The 25,874-nt window shown below is 46.8% G+C and overlaps 1 pseudogene; it reads right to left on the bottom strand.

The window, feature by feature from the left end:
* LOC137366317 (chromodomain-helicase-DNA-binding protein 4-like) overlaps window positions 1-24,833 on the bottom strand; it is a 54,301-nt pseudogene extending 29,468 nt beyond the window's left edge.
* Window positions 24,834-25,874: the final 1,041 nt, after the last annotated feature.

Genomic DNA, 25,874 nt, shown 5'->3' with positions numbered 1-25,874 from the left:
CGGGTGGTTTATATATGGAAGAACAGATACCCAGGAGTGAGTTACAGACTGGAATCTAATCGAAGGGTTCAGGGGGGTTTATATATAGAATAACAGATACCCGGGAGTGAGTTACAGACTGGAATCTAATCGAGAGGTTCGGGGGGGGGTTTCTTTTTAGAGCAACAGATACCCGGGAGTGAGTTGCAGACTGGAATCTCAGAGGGGTTCGGGGTAGTTAAAATATAGAACAACAGATACCCGGGAGTGAGTTACAGACTGGAATCTAATCGAGAGGTTCGGGGGGGTTTATATATAGAATAACAGATACCCGGGAGTGAGTTACAGACTGGAATCTAATCGAAGGGTTCGGGGTGGTTGATATATAGAATAACAGATTCCCGGGAGTGAGTTACAGACTGGAATCGAACCAAGGAGTTCAGGGGGTTTATATATAGAATAACACAGACCCAGGAGTGAGTTACAGACTGGAATCTAATCGAGGGGTTCGGGGTGGTTGATATATAGAATAACAGATTCCCGGGAGTGAGTTACAGACTGGAATCGAACCAAGGAGTTCAGGGGATTTATATATAGAATAACACAGACCCAGGAGTGAGTTACAGACTGGAACCTAATCGAGGGGTTCGGTGGGGGTTTATATATAGAATAACAGATACCCGGGAGTGAGTTGCAGACTGGAAACTAATCGAGGGGTTCGGGGTGGTTGATATATAGAATAACAGATACACGGGAGTGAGTTACCGACTGGAATCTAATCGAGGGGTTCGGGGGGTTTATATAGAGAATAACAGATTCCCGGGAGTGAGTTACAGACTGGAATCTAATCGAGGGGTTCGGGGGTGGTTTATATATAGAATAACAGATACCCGGGAGTGAGTTACAGACTGGAATCTAATCGAGGGGTTCGGAGGGTTTATATATAGAATAATAAATACCCGGGAGTGAGTTACAGACTGGAATCTAACCGAGCGGTTCGGGGTGGTTTATATATAGAATAACAGATACCCGGGAGTGAGTTACAGACTGGGATCTAATCGAGGGGTTCGGGGGGTTTATATAGAGAATAACAGATTCCCGGGAGTGAGTTACAGACTGGAATCTAATCGAGGGGTTCGGGGGTGGTTTATATATAGAATAACAGATACCCGGGAGTGAGTTACAGACTGGGATCTAATCGAGGGGTTCGGGGGGTTTATATAGAGAATAACAGATTCCCGGGAGTGAGTTACAGACTGGAATCTAATCGAGGGGTTCGGGGTGGTTGATATATAGAATAACAGATACCCGGGAGTGAGTTACAGACTGGAATCTAATCGAGGGGTTCGGGGGGGTTTATATATAGAATAACAGATTCCCTGGAGTGAGTTACAGACTGGAACCTAATCGAGGGGTTCGGGGGGTTTATATAGAGAATAACAGATTCCTGGGAGTGAGTTACAGACTGGAATCTAATCGAGGGGTTCGGGGGGTTTATATAGAGAACAACAGATTCCCGGGAGTGAGTTACAGACTGGAATCTAATCGAGGGGTTCGGGGTGGTTGATATATAGAATAACAGATTCCCTGGAGTGAGTTACAGACTTGAACCTAATCGAGGGGTTCGGGGTGGTTTATGCAGAGAACAGACACCCAAGGGTGAGTTACAGACTGGAATCGAACCAAGGAGTTCAGGGGGTTTATATATATAATAAGAGATACCTGGGAGTGAGTTGCAGATGGGAATCCAATCGAGCGGTTCGGGGTGGTTGATATATAGAATAACAGATACCCGGGAGTGAGTTACAGACTGGAACCTAATCAAGGGGTTCGGGGTGGTTGATATATAGAACAACAGATACCTGGGAGTGAGTAACAGACTGGAATCAAATAGAGGGGTTCGGTGGGGGTTTAGATATAGAATAGCAGATACCCGAGAGTAAGTTGCAGACTGGAATTGAATCAAGGGGTTCAGGGGGTTTATATATAGAATAACAGATACCCAAGAGTGAGTTACAGACTGGAATCTAATAAAAGGGTTCGGGGGGGTTTGTATATAGAATAACAGATACCTGACAGTGAGTTACAGACTGTAATCTAATGGATGGGTTCAGGGGGTTTATATTTAGAATAACAGATACCCGGGAGTGAGTTACAGACTGCAATCTAATCGAGGGGTTCGGGGGGTTTATTTAGAGAATAACAGATACCTGGCAGTGAGTTACAGACTGGAATCTAATAGAGGGGTTCGGGTGTGGGGGGGTTTATATATAGAATAACAGATACCCGGGAGTGAGTTACAGACTGGAATCGAATCGAGGGGTTCAGGGTGGTTTATATATAGAATAACAGATACCCGGGAGTGAGTTACAGACTGGAATCCAATCGAGGGGTTCGGGTGGTTTATATATAGAACAACAGATACCTGGGAGTGAGTTACAGACTGGAATCTAATCGAGGGGTTTGGTGGGGGTTTATATATAGAATAACAGCTACCCAGGAGTGAGTTGCAGACTGGAATCGAATCGAGGGGTTTGGGGTGGTTGAAATATATAGAACAACAGATTCCCGGGACTGAGTTACAGACTGGAATCTAATCGAGGGGTTCGGGGTGGTTTATATATAGAATAACAGATACCCGGGAGTGAGTTACAGACTGGAATCTAATCGAGGGGTTCGGGGTGGTTTATATATAGAACAGATTCCCGGGAGTGAGTTACAGACTGGAATCTAATCGAAGGGTTCGGGGGGGGGTTTATATATAGAATAACAGATACCCAGGAGTGAGTTACAGACTGGAATCAAATCGAGGGGTTCGGGGTGGTTTATATATAGAATAACAGACACCCGGGAGTGAGTTACAGACTGGAACCTAATCGAGGGGTTTGGGGTGGTTGATATATAGAAGAACAGATTCCCGCGAGTGAGTTACAGACAGGAATCGAACCAAAGAGTTCAGGGTGTTTATAAATATATAATAAGAGATACCCGGGAGTGAGTTACAGACTGGACTGTAATCGAGGGGTTCGGTGGGGGTTTATATATAGAATAACAGATATCCAGGAGTGAGTTACAGACTGGAATCAAATCGAGGGGTTCGGTGGGGGTTTAGATATAGAATAACAGATACCCGGGAGTGAGTTACAGACTGGAACCTAATCGAGGGGTTCGGTGGGGGTTTATATATAGAATAACAGATACCCAGGAGTGAGTTACAGACTGGAATCTAATCGAGGGGTTCGGGAGGTTTATATATAGAATAACAGATTCCCGGGAGTGAGTTACAGACTGGAATCTAATCGAGCGGTTCGGGGTGGTTTATATATAGAATAACAGATACCCGGGAGTGAGTTACAGACTGGAATCTAATCGAGGGGTTCGGGGTGGTTTATATATAGAACAGATTCCCGGGAGTGAGTTACAGACTGGAATCTAATCGAAGGGTTCGGGGGGGGGTTTATATATAGAATAACAGATACCCAGGAGTGAGTTACAGACTGGAATCTAATCGAGGGGTTCGGGAGGTTTATATATAGAATAACACATACCCGGGAGTGAGTTACAGACTGGGATCTAATCGAGGGGTTCGGGGTGGTTTATATATAGAATAACAGATACCCGGGAGTGAGTTACAGACTGGAATCTAATCGAGGGGTTCGGGGTGGTTGATATATAGAATAACAGATACCCGGGAGTGAGTTACAGACTGGAATCTAATCGAGGGGTTCGGGGTGGTTGATATATAGAATAACAGATACCCGGGAGTGAGTTACAGACTGGAATCTAATCGAGGGGTTCGGGGTGGTTGATATATAGAATAACAGATTCCCGGGAGTGAGTTACAGACTGGAATCGAACCAAGGAGTTCAGGGGGTTTATATATAGAATAACACAGACCCAGGAGTGAGTTACAGACTGGAATCTAATCGAGGGGTTCGGGAGGTTTCTGTATAGAATAACAGATACGCGGGAGTGAGTTACAGACTGGAAACTAATCGAGGGGTTCGGGGTGGTTGATATATAGAATTACAGATTCCCGGGAGTGAGTTACAGACTGGAATCTAATCGAGGGGTTCGGGGGGTTTATATATAGAATAACAGATACCCGGGAGTGAGTTACAGACTGGAAACTAATCGAGGGGTTCGGGGTGGTTGATATATAGAATTACAGATTCCCGGGAGTGAGTTACAGACTGGAATCTAATCGAGGGGTTCGGGGGGTTTATATATAGAATAACAAATACCCGGGAGTGAGTTACAGACTGGAATCTAATCGAGGGGTTCGGGGTGGTTTATATATAGAATAACAGATACCCGGGAGTGAGTTACAGACTGGAACCTAATCGAGAGGTTCGGGGGGGTTTCTATATAGAATAACAGATTCCCGCGAGTGAGTTACAGACTGGAATCTAATCGAGAGGTTCGGGGAGGGTTTCTTTTTAGAGCAACAGATACCCGGGAGTGAGTTACAGACTGGAATCTCAGAGGGGTTCGGGGTAGTTAAAATATAGAACAACAGATACCCGGGAGCGAGTCATAGACTGGAATCTAATCGAAGGGTTCGGGGTGGTTGATATATAGAATAACAGATACCCGGGAGTGAGTTACAGACTGGAATCTAATCGAGCAGTTCGTGGGGTTTATATATAAAATAACAGATACCCGAGAGTGAGTTACAGACTGGAATCTAATCGAGGGGTTCGGGGTGGTTGATATATAGAACAACAGATACCCGAGAGTGAGTTACAAACAGGAACCTAATCGAGGGGTTCGGGGTGGTTGATATACAGAATAACAGATACCCGAGAGTGAGTTCCAGACTGTAATCTCATGGATGGGTTCGGGGGTTTTATATATAGAATAACAGATATGCGGGAGTGAATTGCAGACTGGAATCTAATAAAGGGGTTCGGGGGGGTTTATATATTGAACAACAGATACCTGGGAGTCAGTAACAGACTGGAATCAAATCGAGGGGTTCGGTGGGGGTTTAGATCTAGAATAACAGATACCCGGGAGTGAGGTACAGACTGGAATCTAATCGAGGGGTTCGGGGGGATTATTTAGAGAATAACAGATACCCGGGAGTGAGTTACAGACTGGAATCTAATCGAGGGGTTCGGGTGGTTTATATATAGAATATCAGATACCCGGGAGTGAGTTACAGACTGGAATCTAATCGAGGGGTTCGGGGGGTTTATTTAGAGAATAACAGATACCCGGGAGTGAGTTACAGACTGGAATCTAATCGAGGGGTTCGGGGTGTTTATATATAGAATAACATATACCCAGGAGTAAGTTACAGACTGGAATCTAATCGAGGGGTTCGGGGTAGCTAAAATATAGAATAACAGATACCCAGGAGCGAGTCACAGACTGGAATCTAATCGAGAGGTTCGGGGGGGTTTCTCTCTGAAGCAACAGATACCCGGGAGTGAGTCATAGACTGGAATCTAATCGAGGGGTTCGGGGTGGTTGAAATATAGAATAACAAATACCTGGGACTGAGTTACAGACTGGAATCTAATCGAGGGGTTCGGGGGGTTTATTTAGAGAATAACAGATACCCGGGAGTGAGTTACAGACTGGAATCTAATCGAGGGGTTCGGGTGGTTTATATATGGAAGAACAGATACCCAGGAGTGAGTTACAGACTGGAATCTAATCGAAGGGTTCGGGGGGGGTTTATATATAGAATAACAGATACCCGGGAGTGAGTTACAGACTGGAATCTAATCGAGAGGTTCGGGGGGGGGTTTCTTTTTAGAACAACAGATACCCGGGAGTGAGTTACAGACTGGAATCTCAGAGGGGTTCGGGGGGGTTTATATATAGAATAACAGATACCCGGGAGTGAGTTACAGACTGGAATCTAATCGAAGGGTTCGGGGTGGTTGATATATAGAATAACAGATACCCGGGAGTGAGCTACAGACTGGAATCTAATCGAGCAGTTCGTGGGGTTTATATATAAAATAACAGATACCCGAGAGTGAGTTACAAAAAGGAACCTAATCGAGGGGTTCGGGGTGGTTGATATATAGAATAACAGATACCCGAGAGTGAGTTACAAACAGGAACCTAATCGAGGGGTTCGGGGTGGTTGATATATAGAATAACAGATACCCGGGAGTGAGTTCCAGACTGGAATCTAATCGAGGGGTTCGGGGTGTTTATATATAGAATAACATATACCCAGGAGTAAGTTACAGACTGGAATCTAAGCGAGGGGTTCGGGGTGTTTATATATAGAATAACATATACCCAGGAGCAAGTTACAGACTGGAATCTAAGCGAGGGGTTCAGGGTGGTTGATATATAGAATAACAGATACCCAGGAGTGAGTTACAGACTGGAATCTAATCGAGGGGTTCGGGAGGTTTATATATAGAATAACAGATACCCGGGAGTGAGTTACAGACTGGAATCTAATCGAGGGGTTCGGGGTGGTTGATATATAGAATAACAGATACCCGGGAGTGAGTTACAGACTGGAATCTAATCGAGGGGTTCGGGGTGGTTGATATATAGAATAACAGATTCCCGGGAGTGAGTTACAGACTGGAATCGAACCAAGGAGTTCAGGGGGTTTATATATAGAATAACACAGACCCAGGAGTGAGTTACAGACTGGAATCTAATCGAGGGGTTCGGGAGGTTTCTGTATAGAATAACAGATACGCGGGAGTGAGTTACAGACTGGAACCTAATCGAGGGGTTCGGTGGGGGTTTATATATAGAATAACAGATACCCGGGAGTGAGTTACAGACTGGAAACTAATCGAGGGGTTCGGGGTGGTTGATATATAGAATTACAGATTCCCGGGAGTGAGTTACAGACTGGAATCTAATCGAGGGGTTCGGGGGGGTTTATATATAGAATAACAGATACCCGGGAGTGAGTTACTGACTGGAATCTAATCGAGAGGTTCGGGGGGTTTATATATAGAATAACAAATACCCGGGAGTGAGTTACAGACTGGAATCTAATCGAGGGGTTCGGGGTGGTTTATATATAGAATAACAGATACCCGGGAGTGAGTTACAGACTGGAATCTAATCGAGGGGTTCGGGGTGGTTTATATATAGAATAACAGATACCCGGGAGTGAGTTACAGAGTGGAATCTAATCGAGGGGTTCGGGGGGGTTTCTATATAGAATAACAGATTCCCGCGAGTGAGTTACAGACTGGAATCTAATCGAGAGGTTCGGGGAGGGTTTCTTTTTAGAGCAACAGATACCCGGGAGTGAGTTACAGACTGGAATCTCAGAGGGGTTCGGGGGGTTTATATATAGAATAACAGATACCCGGGAGTGAGTTACAGACTGGAATCTAATCGAAGGGTTCGGGGTGGTTGATATATAGAATAACAGATACCCGAGAGTGAGTTACAGACTGGAATCTAATCGAGGGGTTCGGGGTGGTTTATATATAGAATAACAGATACCCGGGAGTGAGTTACAGACTGGAATCTAATCGAGCAGTTCGTGGGGTTTATATATAAAATAACAGATACCCGAGAGTGAGTTACAGACTGGAATCTAATCGAGGGGTTCGGGGTGGTTGATATACAGAATAACAGATACCCGAGAGTGAGTTACAAACAGGAACCTAATCGAGGGGTTCGGGGTGGTTGATATACAGAATAACAGATACCCGAGAGTTAGTTCCAGACTGTAATCTCATGGATGGGTTCGGGGGTTTTATATATAGAATAACAGATATGCGGGAGTGAATTGCAGACTGGAATCTAATAAAGGGGTTCGGGGGGGTTTATATATTGAACAACAGATACCTGGGAGTCAGTAACTGACTGGAATCAAATCGAGGGGTTCGGTGGGGGTTTAGATCTAGAATAACAGATACCCGGGAGTGAGGTACAGACTGGAATCTAATCGAGGGGTTCGGGGGGATTATTTAGAGAATAACAGATACCCGGGAGTGAGTTACAGACTGGAATCTAATCGAGGGGTTCGGGTGGTTTATATATAGAATATCAGATACCCGGGAGTGAGTTACAGACTGGAATCTAATCGAGGGGTTCGGGGGGTTTATTTAGAGAATAACAGATACCCGGGAGTGAGTTACAGACTGGAATCTAATCGAGGGGTTCGGGGTGTTTATATATAGAATAACATATACCCAGGAGTAAGTTACAGACTGGAATCTAATCGAGGGGTTCGGGGTAGCTAAAATATAGAATAACAGATACCCAGGAGCGAGTCACAGACTGGAATCTAATCGAGAGGTTCGGGGGGGTTTCTCTCTGGAGCAACAGATACCCGGGAGTGAGTCATAGACTGGAATCTAATCGAGGGGTTCGGGGTGGTTGAAATATAGAATAACAAATACCCGGGAGTGAGTTACAGACTGGAATCTAATCGAGGGGTTCGGGTGGTTTATATATGGAAGAACAGATACCCAGGAGTGAGTTACAGACTGGAATCTAATCGAAGGGTTCGGGGGGGGTTTATATATAGAATAACAGATACCCGGGAGTGAGTTACAGACTGGAATCTAATCGAGAGGTTCGGGGGGGGGTTTATTTTTAGAGCAACAGATACCCGGGAGTGAGTTACAGACTGGAATCTCAGAGGGGTTCGGGGTAGTTAAAATATAGAACAACAGATACCCGGGAGTGAGTTACAGACTGGAATCTAATCGAGAGGTTCGGGGGGGTTTATATATAGAATAAGAGATACCCGGGAGTGAGTTACAGACTGGAATCTAATCGAGGGGTTCGGGTGGTTTATATATGGAAGAACAGATACCCGGGAGTGAGTTACAGACTGGAATCTAATCGAGCGGTTTGGGGTGGTTTATATATGGAATAACAGATACCCGGGAGTGAGTTCCAGACTGGAATCTAATGGAAGGGTTCGGGGGGGTTTATATATAGAATAACAGATACCCGGGAGTGAGTTCCAGACTGGAATCTAATCGAAGTGTTCGGGGGGGTTTATATATAGAATAACAGATACCCGGGAGTGAGTTACAGACTGGAATCTAAGCGAGGGGTTCAGGGTGGTTTATATATAGAATAACAGATACCCGGGAGTGAGTTACAGACTGGAATCTAATCGAGGGGTTCGGGGGGGTTTATATATAGAATAACAGATACCCGGGTGTGAGTTACAGACTGGAATCTAATCGAAGGGTTCGGGGGGGTTTATATATAGAATAACAGATACCCGGGAGTGAGTTCCAGACTGGAATCTAATCGAAGGGTTCGGGGGGGTTTATATATAGAATAACAGATACCCGGGAGTGAGTTCCAGACTGGAATCTAATCGAAGGGTTCGGGGGGGTTTATATATAGAATAACAGATACCCGGGAGTGAGTTACAGACTGGAATCTAATCGAAGGGTTCGGGGGGGTTTATATATAGAATAACAGATACCCGGGAGTGAGTTCCAGACTGGAATCTAATCGAAGGGTTCGGGGGGGTTTATATATAGAATAACAGATACCCGGGAGTGAGTTACAGACTGGAATCTAATCGAAGGGTTCGGGGGGGTTTATATATAGAATAACAGATACCCGGGAGTGAGTTACAGACTGGAATCTAATCGAAGGGTTCGGGGGGGTTTATATATAGAATAACAGATACCCGGGAGTGAGTTACAGACTGGAATCTAAGCGAGGGGTTCAGGGTGGTTTAGATATAGAATAACAGATACCCGGGAGTGAGTTCCAAACAGGAACCTAATCGAGGGTTCGGGGTGGTTGATATATAGAATAACAGATACCCGAGAGTGAGATACAGACTGGAATTGAATCAGGGGGTTTATATATAGAACAACAGATACCTGGGAGTGAGTAACAGACTGGAATCTAATCGAGGGGTTCGGGGTGGTTGATATATAGAATAACAGATACCCGAGAGTGAGTTACAGACTGGAATCTAATCGAAGGGTTCGGGGGGGTTTATATATAGAATAACAGAATCCCGGGAGTGAGTTCCAGACTGGAAACTAATCGAAGGGTTCGGGGGGGTTTATATATAGAATAACAGATACCCGGGAGTGAGTTCCAGACTGGAAACTAATCGAAGGGTTCGGGGGGGTTTATATATAGAATAACAGATACCCGGGAGTGAGTTCCAGACTGGAATCTAATAGAGGGGTTTGGTGGGGGGTTTATATATAGAATAACAGATACCCGGGAGTGAGTTATAGACTGGAATCTAATCGAAGGGTTCGGGGGGGTTTATATATAGAATAACAGAATCCCGGGAGTGAGTTCCAGACTGGAAACTAATCGAAGGGTTCGGGGGGGTTTATATATAGAATAACAGATACCCGGGAGTGAGTTCCAGACTGGAAACTAATCGAAGGGTTCGGGGGGGTTTATATATAGAATAACAGATACCCGGGAGTGAGTTCCAGACTGGAATCTAATAGAAGGGTTCGGGGGGGTTTATATATAGAATAACAGATACCCGGGAGTGAGTTCCAGACTGGAAACTAATCGAAGGGTTCGGGGGGGTTTATATATAGAATAACAGATACCCGGGAGTATGTTCCAGACTGGAATCTAATCGAAGGGTTCGGGGTGGTTGATATATAGAATAACAGATACCCGGGAGTGAGTTCCAGACTGGAATCTAATCGAGGGGTTCGGGGTGGTTGATATATAGAATAACAGATACCCGGGAGTGAGTTACAGACTGGAATCTAATCGAGGGGTTCGGGGTGGTTGATATATCGAACAGATTCCCGGTAGTGAGTTACAGACTAGAGTCTAATCGAGGGGTTCAGGGTGGTTTATATATGGAATAACAGATACCCAGGAGCGAGTCATCGACTGGAATCTAATCGAGGGGTTCGGGGGGTTTATCTATAGAATAACAGATATGCGGGAGTGAATTACAGACTGAAATCTAATCGAGGGGTTCGGGGGGTTTATATATAGAATAACAGATACCCGGGAGTGAGTTACGGACTGGAATCTAATCGAGGGGTTCGGGGGGTTTATATATAGAATAACAGATACCCGGGAGTGAGTTCCAGACTGGAATCTAATCGAGGGGTTCGGGGTGGTTGATATATAGAATAACAGATACCCGGGAGTGAGTTACAGACTGGAATCTAATCGAGGGGTACGGGGTGGTTGATATATAGAACAGATTCCCGGTAGTGAGTTACAGACTGGAGTCTAATCGAGGGGTTCAGGGTGGTTTATATATCGAATAACAGATACCCGGGAGTGAATTACAGACTGGGATCTAATCGAGGGGTTCGGGTTAGTTTATATATAGAATAACATATACCCGGGAGTGAGTTACAGTCTGGAACCTAATCGAGGTGTTTGTGCAGTTGAAACCGAGAATAACAAATACCTGGGACTGAGTTACAGACTGGAATCGAATCGAGGGGTTTGGTGGGGGTTTATATATAGAACAACAGATACCTGGCAGTCAGTAACAGACTGGAATCAAATCGAGGGGTTCGGTGGGGGTTTAGATATAGAATAACAGATACCCGGGAGTGAGGTACAGACTGGAATCTAATCGAGGGGTTCGGGGTGGTTTATATATAGAATAACGGATACGCGGGAGTGAATTGCAGACTGGAATCTAATAAAGGGGTTCGGGGGGGTTTGTATATAGAATAACAGATACCTGGGAGTGAGTTACAGACTGGAATCTAATCGAGGGGTTCGGGGGGGTTTAGATATAGAATAACAGATACCTGGGAGTGAGTTACAGACTGGAATTGAATCAAGGGGTTCAGGGGGTTTATATATAGAATAACAGATACCTGACAGTGAGTTACAGACTGGAATCTAATGGATGGGTTCAGGGGGTTTATATTTAGAATAACAGATACCCGGGAGTGAGTTACAGACTGCAATCTAATCGAGGGGTTCGGGGGGTTTATTTAGAGAATAACAGATACCTGGCAGTGAGTTACAGACTGGAATCTAATCGAGGGGTTCGGGGGGTTTATTTAGAGAATAACAGATACCCGGGAGTGAGTTGCAGACTGGAATCTAATCGAGGGGTTCGGGTGGTTTATATATTGAACAACAGATACCTGGGAGTCAGTAACAGACTGGAATCAAATCGAGGGGTTCGGTGGGGGTTTAGATATAGAATAACAGATACCCGGGAGTGAGTTACAGACTGGAATCTAATAAACGGGTTCGGGGGGGTTTAGATATTGAACAACAGATACCTGGGAGTGAGTTACAGACTGGAAGCTAATTGAGGGGTTCGGGGTGGTTTATATATAGAATAACAGATTCCCGGGAGTGAGTTACAGACTGGAATCAAACCAAGGAGTTCAGGGGGTTTATATATAGAATAAGAGACACCCGGGAGTGAGTTACAGACTGGAATCTAATCGAATGGGTTCGGGAGGTTTATATATAGAATAACAGATACCCAGGAGTGAGTTACAGACTGGAATCTAATCGCAGGGTTCGGGGTCGTTTGTCTATAGAATAACAGATACCCGGGAGTGAGTTACAGACTGGAATCTAATCGAGGGGTTCGGGGGGTTTATATATAGAATAACAGATACCCGGGAGTGAGTTACAGACTGGAATCTAATCGAATGGGTTCGGGAGGTTTATATATAGAATAACAGATACCCAGGAGTGAGTTACAGATTGGAATCTAATCGAGGGGTTCGGGGGGGTTTATATATAGAATAACAGATACCCGGGAGTGAGTTACAGACTGGAATCTAATCGAATGGGTTCGGGAGGTTTATATATAGAATAACAGATACCCGGGAGTGAGTTACAGACTGGAATCTAATCGAGGGGTTCGGGGTCGTTTGTCTATAGAATAACAGATACCCGGGAGTGAGTTACAGACTGGAATCTAATCGAGGGGTTCGGGGTCGTTTGTCTATAGAATAACAGATACCCGGGAGTGAGTTACAGACTGGAATCTAATCGAGGAGTTCGGGGTGGTTTATATATAGAATAACAGATACCCGAGAGTGAGTTCCAGACTGGAATCCAATCGAGGAGTTCGGGGTGGTTTATATATAGAATAACAGATACCCGGGAGTGAGTTACAGACTGGAATCTAATGGATGGGTTCGGGGGGTTTATATATAGAATAACAGATACCCGGGAGTGAGTTACAGACTGGAATCTAATCGAGGGGTTCGGGCTGGTTTATATATAGAATAACAGATACCCGGGAGTGAGTTACAGACTGGAATCTAATCGAGGGGTTCGGGGTGGTTGATATATAGAATAACAGATTCCCGGGAGTGAGTTGCAGACTGGAATCTAATCGAGGGGTTCGGTGGTTTATATATAGAATAACAGATACCCGGGAGTGAGTTACAGACTGGAATCTAATCGAGGGGTTCGGGGTGTTTATATATAGAATAACAGATACCTGGGAGAGAGTTACAGACTGGAATCTAATCGAGGGGTTCGGGGGGGGTTTAGATATTGAACAACAGATACCTGGGAGTGAGTTACAGACTGGAATCAAATAGAGGGGTTCGGTGAGGGTTCATATATAGAATGGCAGATACCCGAGAGTAAGTTACAGACTGGAATTGAATCAAGGGGTTCAGGGGGTTTATATATAGAATAACAGATACCCGGGAGTGAGCTGCAGACTGGAATCTAATGGATGGGTTCGGGGGGTTTATATATAGAACAACAGATACCCGGGAGTGAGTTGCAGACTGGAATCTAATCGAGCGGTTCGGGGGGTTTATATAAAGAATAACAGATACCTGGGAGTGAGTTACAGACTGGAATCTAATCGAGGGGTTCGGGGGGTTTATATAAAGAATAACAGATACCTGGGAGTGAGTTACAGACTGGAATCTAATCGAGGGGTTCGGGGGGTTTATATAAAGAATAACAGATACCTGGGAGTGAGTTACAGACTGGAATCAAATAGAGGGGTTCAGGGTGGTTTATATATGGAATAACAGATACCCGGGAGTGAGTTACAGACTGGAATCTAATCGAGGGGTTCAGGGGGGGGTTTATATATAGAATAACAGATACCCGGGAGTGAGTTACAGACTGGAATCTAATCGAGGGGTTCGGGGTGGTTTATATATAGAATAACAGATACCCGGGTGTGAGTTACAGACTGGAATCTAATCGAGGGGTTCAGGGGGTTTATATATAGAATAACAGATACCCAGGAGCGAGTCACAGACTGGAAACTAATCGAGGGGTTCGGGGTGGTTGATATATAGAACAACAGATACCCGGGAGTGAGTTACAGACTGGAATCTAATCGAGGGGTTCGGGGTGGTTGATATATAGAATAACAGATACCCAGGAGCGAGTCACAGACTGGAAACTAATCGAGGGGTTCGGGGTGGTTGATATATAGAACAACAGATACCCGGGAGTGAGTTACAGACTGGAATCTAATCGAGGGGTTCGGGGAGGTTTATATATAGAATAACAGACACCCGGGAGTGAGTTACAGACTGGAATCTAAGCGAGGGGTTCAGGGTGGTTTATATATAGAACAACAGATACCTGGGAGTGAGTTACAGACTGGAATCTAATCGAGGGGTTCGGGGTGGTTTATATATAAAACAACAGATACCTGGGAGTGAGTAACAGACTGGAATCAAATAGAGGGGTTCGGTGGGGGTTTAGATATAGAATAGCAGATACCCGAGAGTAAGTTACAGACTGGAATTGAATCAAGGGGTTCAGGGGGTTTATATATAGAATAACAGATACCCGAGAGTGAGTTACAGACTGGAATCTAATGGATGGGTTCGGGGGGTTTATATATAGAATAACAGATACCCGGGAGTGAGTTACAGACTGGAATCTAATCGAGGGGTTCGGGGGGGTTTATATATAGAATAACAGATACCCGGGAGTGAGTTACAGACTGGAATCTAATCGAGGGGTTCGGGGGGTTTATATATAGAATAACAGATACCTGGCAGTGAGTTACAGACTGGAATCTAATCGAGGGGTTCGGGGGGTTTATATATAGAATAACAGATACCCAGGAGCGAGTCACAGACTGGAATCTAATAAAGGGATTCGGGTGTGTTTAGATATTGAACAGATACCTGGGAGTGAGTAACAGACTGGAATCCAATCGAAGGGTTCGGTGGGGGTTGATGTGCAGAATAACAGATTCCTGGGAGTGAGTTACAGACTGGAATCTAATCTAGGGGTTCGGAGGGGTTTAGATATTGAACAACAGATACCTGGGAGTCAGTAACAGACTGGAATCTAATCGAGGGGTTCGGGGGGGTTTATATATAGAATAACAGATACCCGGGAGTGAGTTACAGACTGGAATCTAATCGAGGGGTTCGGGGTGGTTTATATATAGAATAACAGATACCCGGGAGTGAGTTACAGACTGGAATCTAATCGAGGGGTTCGGAGGGGTTTAGATATTGAACAACAGATACCTGGGAGTCAGTAACAGACTGGAATCTAATCGAGGGGTTCGGGGGGGTTTATATATAGAATAACAGATACCCGGGAGTGAGTTACAGACTGGAATCTAATCGAGGGGTTCGGAGGGGTTTATATATAGAATAACAGATACCTGGGAGTCAGTAACAGACTGGAATCTAATCGAGGGGTTCGGGGGTTTATATATAGAATAACAGATACCTGGGAGTGAGTTACAGACTGGAATCAAATCGAGGGTTTCGGTGGGGGTTTAGATATAGAATAACAGATACCTGGGAGCGAGTTACAGACTGGAAGCTAATCGAGGGGTTCGGGGTGGTTTATATATAGAATAACAGATACCCGGGAGTGAGTTACAGACTGGAATCCAATCGAGCGGTTCGGGGTGGTTTATATATAGAATAACAGATACCCGGGAGTGAGTTACAGACTGGAATCTCATCGAGGGGTTCGGGGTGTTTATATATAGAATAACAGATACCTGGGAGTGAGTTACAGACTGGAATCTAATCGAGGGGTTCGGGGTGTTTATATATAGAATAACATATACCCAGGAGTGAGTTACAGACTGGAATCTAATCGAGGGGTTCAGGGTGGTTTATATATAGAATAACAGATACCCGGGAGTGAGTTACAGACTGGAATCTAATCGAGCGGTTCAGGGGGGTTTATATAGAGAATAACAGATTCCCGGGAGTGAGTTACAGACTGGAATCTAATCGAGGGGTTCGGGGGGTTTATATAGAGAATAACAGATTCCCGGGAGTGAGTTACAGACTGGAATCTAATCGAGGGGTTCGGGGTGGTTTATATATAGAATAACAGATTCCCTGGAGTGAGTTACAGACTGGAACCTAATCGAGGGGTTCGGGGTGGTTTATGCAGAGAACAGACACCCAAGGGTGAGTTAAAGACTGGAATCGAACCAAGGAGTTCAGGGGGTTTATATATATAATAAGAGATACCTGGGAGTGAGTTGCAGATGGGAATCCAATCGAGGGGTTCGGGGTGGTTGATATATAGAACAACAGATACCCGGGAGTGAGTTACAGACTGGAATCTAATCGAGGGGTTCGGGGGGTTTATATATAGAATAACAGATACCCAGGAGTGAGTTACAGACTGGAATCTAATCGAGGGGTTCGGGGTGGTTGATATATAGAATAACAGATACCCGGGAGTGAGTTACAGACTGGAATCTAATCGAGGGGTTCAGGGTGGTTGATATATAGAATAACAGATACCCGGGAGTGAGTTACAGACTGGAATCTAATCGAGGGGTTCAGGGTGGTTTATATATAGAATAACAGATACCCGGGAGTGAGTTACAGACTGGAATCTAATCGAGGGGTTCAGGGTGGTTGATATATAGAATAACAGATACCCGGGTGTGAGTTACAGACTGGAATCTAATCGAGGTTTTCGGGGGTTTATATATAGAATAACAGATACCCGGGAGTGAGTTACAGACTGGAATCTAATCGAGGGGTTCAGGGTGGTTGATATATAGAATAACAGATACCCGGGAGTGAGTTACAGACTGGAATCTAATCGAGGGGTTCAGGGAGGTTTATATAGAGAATAACAGATACCCGGGAGTGAGTTACAGACTGGAATCGAATCGAAGGGTTCGGTGGGGGTTTAGATATTGAACAACAGATACCTGGGAGTCAGTAACAGACTGGAATCAAATCGAAGGGTTCGGTGGGGGTTTAGATATTGAACAACAGATACCTGGGAGTCAGTAACAGACTGGAATCTAATCGAGGGGTTCGGTGGGGGTTTAGATATTGAACAACAGATACCTGGGAGTCAGTAACAGACTGGAATCAAATCGAGGGGTTCGGTGGGGGTTTAGATATAGAATAACAGATACCCGGCAGTGAGTTACAGACTGGAATCTAATAAACGGGTTCGGGGGGGTTTAGATATTGAACAACAGATACCCGGGAGTGAGTTACAGACTGGAAGCTAATTGAGGGGTTCGGGGTGGTTTATATATAGAATAACAGATACCCGGGAGTGAGTTACAGACTGGAATCTAATCGAGGGTTTCGGGGGGATTATATATAGAATAACAGATACCCGCGAGTGAGTTACAGACTGGAATCTAATCGAGGGGTTGTGGGTGGTTTATATATAGAATAACAGATTCCCGGGAGTGAGTTACAGACTGGAATCTAATCGAGGGGTTGTGGGTGGTTTATATATAGAATAACATATACCCGCGAGTGAGTTACAGACTGGAATCTAATCGAGGGGTTGTGGGTGGTTGATATATAGAATAACAGATACCCGGGAGTGAGTTCCAGACTGGAATCTAATCGAGGGGTTGTGGGTGGTTGATATATAGAATAACAGATACCCGGGAGTGAGTTCCAGACTGGAATCTAATCGAGGGGTTCGGGGTGGTTTATATATAGAATAACAGATACCCGGGAGTGAGTTACAGACTGGAATCTAATCGAGGGGTTCTGGGGGGTTTATATATAGAACAACAGATTCCCGGGAGTGAGTTACAGACTGGAATCTAATCGAGGGGTTTGGGGGGTTTATATATAGAATAACAGATACCCGGGAGTGAGTTACAGACTGGAATCTAATCGAGGGGTTCGGGGGGATTATATATAGAATAACAGATACCCGCGAGTGAGTTACAGACTGGAATCTAATCGAGGGGTTGTGGGTGGTTTATATATAGAATAACAGATACCCGGGAGTGAGTTACAGACTGGAATCTAATCGAGGGGTTCGGGTGGTTTATATATAGAACAACAGATTCCCGGGAGTGAGTTACAGACTGGAATCTAATCGAGGGGTTCGGGTGGTTTATATATAGAATAACAGATACCCGGGAGTGAGTTACAGACAGGGATCTAATCGATGAGGTTTGGGGGTGTTTCTACATAGAGCAACAGATACCCGGGCGTCAGTTGCAGACTGGAATCTAATCGAGGGGTTCAGGTGGTGTTTTATATATAGAATAACAGATACCCGGGAGTGAGTTACAGACTGGAATCTAATATAGGGGTTCAGGGTGGTTTATATATAGAATAACAGATACCCGGGAGTGAGTTACAGACTGGAATCTAATCGAGGGGTTCGGGGTGGTTGATATATAGAATAACAGATACGCGGGAGTGAGTTACAGACTGGAAGCTAATCAAGGGGTTCAGGGGGTTTATATATAGAATAACAGATACCCGGGAGTGAGTTACAGACTGGAATCTAATCGAGGGGTTCGGGTGGTTTATATATAGAATAACAGATACCCGGGAGTGAGTTACAGACAGGGATCTAATCGATGAGGTTTGGGGGTGTTTCTACATAGAGCAACAGATACCCGGGCGTCAGTTGCAGACTGGAATCTAATCGAGGGGTTCAGGTGGTGTTTTATATATAGAATAACAGATACCCGGGAGTGAGTTACAGACTGGAATCTAATATAGGGGTTCAGGGTGGTTTATATATAGAATAACAGATACCCGGGAGTGAGTTACAGACTGGAATCTAATCGAGGGGTTCGGGGTGGTTGATATATAGAATAACAGATACGCGGGAGTGAGTTACAGACTGGAAGCTAATCAAGGGGTTCAGGGGGTTTATATATAGAATAACAGATACCCGGGAGTGAGTAACAGACTGGAATCTAATAGAGGGGTTCAGTGGGGGTTTAGATATAGAATAACAGATACCTGGGAGTGAGTTACAGACTGGAACCTAATCGAGGGGTTCGCGGAGTTTATACCGAGAATAACAAATAGCTGGGACTGAGTTACAGACTGGAATCTAATCGAAGGGTTCGGGGTGCTTGATATATAGAATAACAGATACCTGGGAGTGAGTTACAGACTGGAATCTAATCGAGGGGTTCGGGGTGCTTGATATATAGAATAACAGATTCCCGGGAGTGAGTTACAGACTGCAATCTAATCGAGGGGTTCGGGGTGCTTGATATATAGAATAACAGATTCCCGAGAGTGAGTTACAGACTGCAATCTAATCGAGGGGTTCGGGGTGCTTGATATATAGAATAACAGATACCCGGGAGTGAGTTACAGACTGGAATCTAATCGAAGGGTTCGGGGTGCTTGATATATAGAATAACAGATACCTGGGAGTGAGTTACAGACTGGAATCTAATCGAGGGGTTCGGGGTGCTTGATATATAGAATAACAGATTCCCGGGAGTGAGTTACAGACTGCAATCTAATCGAGGGGTTCGGGGTGCTTGATATATAGAATAACAGATTCCCGAGAGTGAGTTACAGACTGCAATCTAATCGAGGGGTTCGGGGTGCTTGATATATAGAATAACAGATACCCGGGAGTGAGTTACAGACTGGAATCTAATTGAAGGGTTCGGGGTGGTTGATATATAGAATAACAGATACCCGGGAGTGAGTTACAGACTGGAATCTAATCGAGGGGTTTGGGGGGGTTTATATATAGAATAACAGATACCCGGGAGTGAGTTACAGACTGGAATCTAAGCGAGAGGTTCGGGGGGGTTTATATATAGAATAACAGATACCCGGGAGTGAGTTGCAGATCGGAATCTAATCGACGGGTTTGGTGGGGGTTTATATATAGAACAACAGATACCCAGGAGTGAGTTACAGACTGGAATCTAATCGAAGGGTTCGGGCGGGTTTATATATATAATAACAGATTCCCGGGCGTCAGTTACAGACTGGAATCTAATCGAGGGGTTCGGGTGGTTTATATAGAGAATAACAGATACCCGGGAGTGAGTTACAGACTGGAACCTAATCGAGGGGTTCGGTGGGGGTTTATGTACAGAATAACAGATTCCCGGGAGTGAGTTACAGACAGGAATCTAATCGATGAGGTTTGGGGGTGTTTCTATATAGAGCAACAGATACCCGGGCGTCAGTTGCAGACTGGAATCTAATCGAGGGGTTCGGGGTGGTTGATATATAGAATAACAGATACCCGAGAGTGAGTTACAGACTGGAATTGAATCAAGGGGTTCAGGGGGTTTATATATAGAACAACAGATACCTGGAAGTGAGTAACAGACTGGAATCTAATAGAGGGGTTCAGTGGGGGTTTAGATATAGAATAACAGATACCCGGGAGTGAGTTACAGACTGGAACCTAATCGAGGGGTTCGCGGAGTTTATACCGAGAATAACAAATAGCTGGGACTGAGTTACAGACTGGAATCTAATCGAGGGGTTCGGGGTGCTTGAAATATAGAATAACAGATTCCCGGGAGTGAGTTACAGACTGGAATCTAATCGAAGGGTTCGGGGGTTTATATATAGAATAACAGATACCCGGGAGTGAGTTACAGACTGGAATCTAATCGAGAGGTTCGGGGGGGCTTTCGATATGGAACAACACATACCCGGGAGTGAGTTACAGACTGGAATCTAATAGAGGGGTTCAGTGGGGCTTATATATAGAATAACAGATACCCGGGAGTGAGTTGCAGACTGGAATCTAATCGAGAGGTTCGGGGGGGTTTCTATATGGAATAACACAGACCCGGGAGTGAGTTACAGACTGGAATCTAATAGAGGGGTTCAGTGGGGCTTATATATAGAATAACAGATACCCGGGAGTGAGTTGCAGATCGGAATCGAATCGACGGGTTTGGTGGGGGTTTATATATAGAATAACAGACACCCAGGAGTGAGTTACAGACTGGAATCTAATCGAGGGGTTCGGGGGGGTTTATATATAGAACAACAGATACCCAGGAGTGAGTTACAGACTGGAAGCTAATCGAGGGGTTCGGGGTGGTTGATACATAGAATAACAGATACCGGGGAGTGAGTTACAGACTGGAATCTAATCGAGTGGCTCGGGGGGGTTTCTATATAGAATAACAGATACCCGGGAGTGAGTTCCAGACTGGAATCTAATCGAGGGGTTCGGGGTGGTTTATATATAGAATAACAGATACCCGGGAGTGAGTTCCAGACTGGAATCTAATCGAGGGGTTCGGAGGGGTTTATATATAGAATAACAGATACCCGGGAGTGAGTTACAGACTGGAATCTAATCGAGGGTTTCGGGTGGTTCATATATAGAATAACAGATACCCGGGAGTGAGTTACAGACTGGAATCTAATCGAGGCGTTCAGGGGGGTCTATATATAGAATAACAGATACCTGGGAGTGAGTTACAGACTGGAATCTAATCGAGAGGTTCGGGGGGGTTTATATATAGAATAACAGATACCCGGGAGTGAGTTACAGACTGGAATCTAATCGAGGGGTTCGGGGGGTTTATATATAGAATAACAGATACCCGGGAGTGAGTTGCAGACTGGAATCTAATCGAGAGGTTCGGGGTGGTTGATATATAGAATAACACACACCCGGGAGTGAGTTGCAGATGGGAATCTAATCGAGGGGTTCGGGCGGGTTTATATATATAATAAGAGATACCTGGGAGTGAGTTACAGACTGGAATCTAATCGAGGGGTTCGGGAGGTTTATATATAGAATAACAGATACCCGGGAGTGAATTGCAGACTGGAATCTAATCGAGGGGTTCGGGGTGGTTGATATATAGAATAACAGATACCCGGATGTGAGTTACAGACTGGAATCTAATCGAGGGGTTCGGGGGGTTTATATATAGAACAGATTCCCGGGAGTGAGTTACAGACTGGAATCTAATCGAGGGGTTCGGGTGGTTTATATATAGAACAGATTCCCGGGAGTGAGTTACAGACTGGAATCTAATCGAGGGGTTCGGGGTGGTTTATATATAGAATAACAGATACCCGGGAGTGAGTTACAGACTGGAATCTAATCGAGGGGTTCGGGTGGTTTATATATAGAATAACACATACCCAGGAGTGAGTTACAGACTGGAATCTAATCGAGGGGTTCGGGGTGGTTTGTATATAGAATAACAGATTCCCGGGAGTGAGTTACAGACTGGAATCTAATCGAGGGGTTCGGGGGGGTTTATATATAGAATAACAGATTCCCGGGAGTGAGTTATAGACTGGAATCTAATTGAGGGGTTCGGGGTGATTGATATATAGAATAACAGATTCCCGGGAGTGAGTTATAGACTGGAATCTAATTGAGGGGTTCGGGGTGATTGATATATAGAATAACAGATACCCGGGAGTGAGTTACTGACTGGAATGTTATCTCTCTCTCTCTGTTACCTCCTTTTTTGACCGTTTGATTTTCGGGATCTTTGGTTCTCTCAGTTTCCGTGGTTTCTTCTTCTTTTTCACCTTCAGTTCCTCAGACCCGGAGATTTCTTGGTCCAACTCTGCCTCCACCTCTGGGGAAAGGGGAAGCCAGTGTTACATCAAGGTGGGCACTGCGACACAGGGGGGCGTCACACACACACAGCACAGGGACAGACACACAGCGGAGGGACAGAGAGACGCACACACAGCGGAGGGACAGAGATACACAGCGGAGAGACACACACACACACACACAGCGGAGGGACACACACACACAGCGGAGGGACACACACACACAGCGGAGGGACACACACACACAGCGGAGGGACACACACACACACACAGCGGAGGGACACACACACACACACACAGCGGAGGGACAGACACACACACACACACAGCGGAGGGACAGACACACACACACACACAGCGGAGGGACAGAAACACACACACACAGCGGAGGGACAGACACACACACACAGCGGAGGGACAGAAACACACACACAGCGGAGGGACAGAAACACACACACAGCGGAGGGACAGACACACACACACACAGCGAAGGGACAGACACACACACACACAGCGGAGGGACAGACACACACACACAGCGGAGGGACAGACACACACACACACAGCGGAGGGACAGACACACACACACACACAGCGAAGGGACAGAAACACACACACAGCGGAGGGACAGACACACACACACAGCGGAGGGACAGACACACACACACAGCGGAGGGACAGAAACACACACACAGCGGAGGGACAGACACACACACACACACAGCGGAGGGACACACACACACACACAGCGGAGGGACACACACACAGCGGAGGGACACACACACAGCGGAGGGACACACACACAGCGGAGGGACACACACACACACACAGCGGAGGGACAGACACACACACACAGCGGAGGGACAGACACACACACACAGCGGAGGGACAGACACACACACACAGCGGAGGGACAGACACACACACACACAGCGGAGGGACAGACACACACACACACAGCGGAGGGACAGACACACACACACAGCGGAGGGACAGACACACACACACACACACACAGCGAAGGGACAGAAACACACACACAGCGGAGGGACAGAAACACACACACAGCGGAGGGACAGACACACACACACAGCGGAGGGACAGACACACACACACAGCGGAGGGACAGACACACACACACAGCGGAGGGACAGACACACACACAGCGGAGGGACAGACACACACACAGCGGAGGGACAGACACACACACACAGCGGAGGGACAGACACACACACACAGCGGAGGGACAGACACACACACAGCAGAGGGACAGACACACACACAGCAGAGGGACAGACACACACACAGCAGAGGGACAGACACACACACACAGCAGAGGGACAGACACACACACACAGCAGAGGGACAGACACACACACACACACAGCGGAGGGACAGACACACACAGCGGAGGGACAGACACACACAGCGGAGGGACAGACACACACACAGCGGAGGGACAGAGAGACACACACAGCAGAGAAAACACATGGAGAGAGACCGCGAACACATGATACAGACTGACAGAGAGAGAGAGTCAGAGCCCGGCAGACAAAGGCCCACTCACAAAGGCAGCCTGGAATTCGCAAAATGCTTCCCACTTCCCTCCCTCCACCCCCGCAGCCACCCAACCCCCGATCCCTTCGGCCGGTGCAGCCGGCCTCGACTCGCCGGAGAAAGACAAGAGGGAGAAACACAGGGAGGGAGAGAGAGAGAGAGAGAGAGAGAGAGAGAGAGCACATTTCAGGAACAGGAGCACACGGCCAGGAGAGAGAGAGAGAGAGACAGAGAGAGAGGGAGAGGAAAACCACTCTCAACTCCATCCAAACTCTCTCCCTCGCACCCGGGCGAGTCCGAGGCCTTAGGCCCGCGGCGGGCACAATCCCTCTAAGTCCTCCCCCCTCCCTGGACCGAGTGATGGGGAGAAAGAAATAGCGGGGGGGGAGAGAGAGAGAGAACGAGGGGGGAGAGAGAGAGAGAGAGAGAACGGGGTGGGGAGAGAGGGAGGGAGAGGGGCTCCCAGCTGCACCCCCCTCACCCCAAAGACCCTCTTTCCCTCCCTCCCTCACCACGTTACCTCGAATGCGTCGCTTGGCCTCCGCAAACTCTTCCTGTGCCGCCTCCTCCTCCTCGTTGGCCGACATGCTCTCCCGCTGCCTTTCCGATGGTTTCCCCCCCCCCCTCTCTCTCTCTCTCGCCGCCCTCCCTCGTTCCGACCCCTGAACCCCAGCCCACCCCCCCCCTAGCCCCGGGCCCTCCTCCTCCTCCTCTTCCTCCTACCAACCCCCTCCTCTGAGTCACTCACTCAACTTAATCCACTCTGTCTCAACAATGGTCGTCCTCTTTTTCTCTCTCTCTCTCTCTCACACACACACACTCTCTCTCTCTCTCTCTCTCTCTCTCTCTCCCCTCCCCCAACCCCTCCTCCTCCCGAGTCACTCACTCCCTCCCTCCCCAGTCCTCGACGAGTGAAGTTTTTTTTTCTCTCTCTCTCTCTCTCTCTCTCTCTCTCTTTCGTTCTTTCTTTCAAAGCTTCCGGCTCGAGAGAGGGTAGGAGAAAGCAGCAGAGGGAGAGACAGAAAGAGGCAGGCAGCCAGAGGGAGGAACTGGCCACCAACTCCACCTCGAGAGCCTCGAGCAACAAAGGAAGCCCAAATTTTAAGGCCGGCCCGACCTCTTCCCCTCCCCCCCCCCCTTGAAATCAACACACTCCCTCCTCCCTCCCTCCGGACTGCACATGCTCGGAGGCTGCTGCCTCCTCGTCTCCCCTGGCGACCAGGCCATCCCAGAATAGCCACTTTTTTTTTCCCCCTCCGCCAGTTAAGTGAACCGACCTCCCCATCCCAGTTGATGAGGTTGGGCGGTCAGGTGGGTGGGGGGGGGGGGCCGAGGGCCAGCTGTTCGACTGGGCGAGGCGTCGCGCATCTGGCCGAAAGCCCCCCCCCCCACCGCCCAGTCGCCACCGGTCGGGCTGATCGGAAAGGGAGGGCTGGGAGCACGATCGATGCGGCGGGGCGGGGGGGGGGGGGGGTGATATTCGACCGGGTGAGGCGCCGCCCCGCCTGTCCGCCCAAAATCCAGGACCGCGATGCCTCGCCCCACACGTGTCAGGGGAAGCCTCGGGTTGGCGCCCGGCGTGGGTACCGAGGCCCGTCCCCCGGCCCTTCAGCTCAGCAGCGGGCCTCCCTCCACCCACCCCCACCCCCCCCCCCCCCCGATATTCGGCCACGGGGGGGG

The sequence above is a fragment of the Heterodontus francisci genome, unplaced genomic scaffold (assembly GCF_036365525.1).
Source record: "Heterodontus francisci isolate sHetFra1 unplaced genomic scaffold, sHetFra1.hap1 HAP1_SCAFFOLD_1082, whole genome shotgun sequence".
Taxonomy (NCBI): Eukaryota; Metazoa; Chordata; class Chondrichthyes; order Heterodontiformes; family Heterodontidae; genus Heterodontus; species Heterodontus francisci.
The sequence above is the reverse complement of the archived record's forward strand: the minus strand, read 5'-3'. Positions and strand labels throughout refer to the sequence as shown.